This window comes from Limulus polyphemus, unplaced genomic scaffold (genome assembly GCF_000517525.1).
Source record: "Limulus polyphemus unplaced genomic scaffold, Limulus_polyphemus-2.1.2 Scaffold25, whole genome shotgun sequence".
Lineage (NCBI taxonomy): Eukaryota > Metazoa > Arthropoda > Merostomata > Xiphosura > Limulidae > Limulus > Limulus polyphemus.
In genome coordinates, this window is record NW_013665635.1 from 1,631,316 (window position 1) to 1,632,283 (window position 968).

The window sequence follows — 968 nt, forward strand, 5'->3', positions numbered from 1 at the left end:
AATTTTGTAATGTATTAAACTTGATAATTATCGTACCTCTACACTTTATGGACTACTAAAGATCCATAAACAAAAACAAAACAAATACTTGAAGAATTTTGTAATGTATTAAACTTGATAATTATCGTACCTCTACACTTTATGGACTACTAAAGATCCATAAACAAAAACAAAACAAATACCCGAAGAATTTTGTAATATATTAAACTTGATAATTATCGTACCCCTACACTTTATGGACTACTAAAGATCCATAAAACAAATTGTTCACTATAATCAATTATCTCAACCTTTAGAAGTTTCATCGTTGTCTAAGTAGAATTTTCGCTTTGATTATTAGCGCCCCCTAGTGGCACAGCGGCATGTCTGCGGACTTACAACGCTAGAATCGGGGTTTCGATAACCGTGGTGGGTAGAGCACATATAGCCCATCGTATAGCTTTGTGCTTAATTACAAACAAACAGATTGATTATTAGCATATGCATTATTAATACATGTGTCAAATATTCAGAAAATTTTGTTCAAAAATGAAAATTACTTGTTCTTAACATTTTTTACTTAGATCTGTTTACTTCCTCCATCAGTTGACATTTACGACTAACTATTTTAATCATTTTATCATGGCATTTAATAATAAAATAATATTCATGTTATTTACCCTTAACTAAAAATGTGTACATTTTGACTTTGAAATATTTAAATATAATTTACGTAATTCAAGTCAGTTTATAACATCTTTCATATCCTCACAACTTAAAACAATAATATCTTTTTTTGTACTTATGTACTACATGTTAAAGCAATATCATCAGCTAAAGTTGTGATTTATTTGAGTAATTTTAGGTTACAAAGTAAGTTGCGAATAGTATGAATAAAAAAGATCCTTGAACAGATCATTTTATAGTATTATAGTATTTTAGCACTTGTGTATAAAGTTAAAATCATAAATAATATTAAACGTTAAACT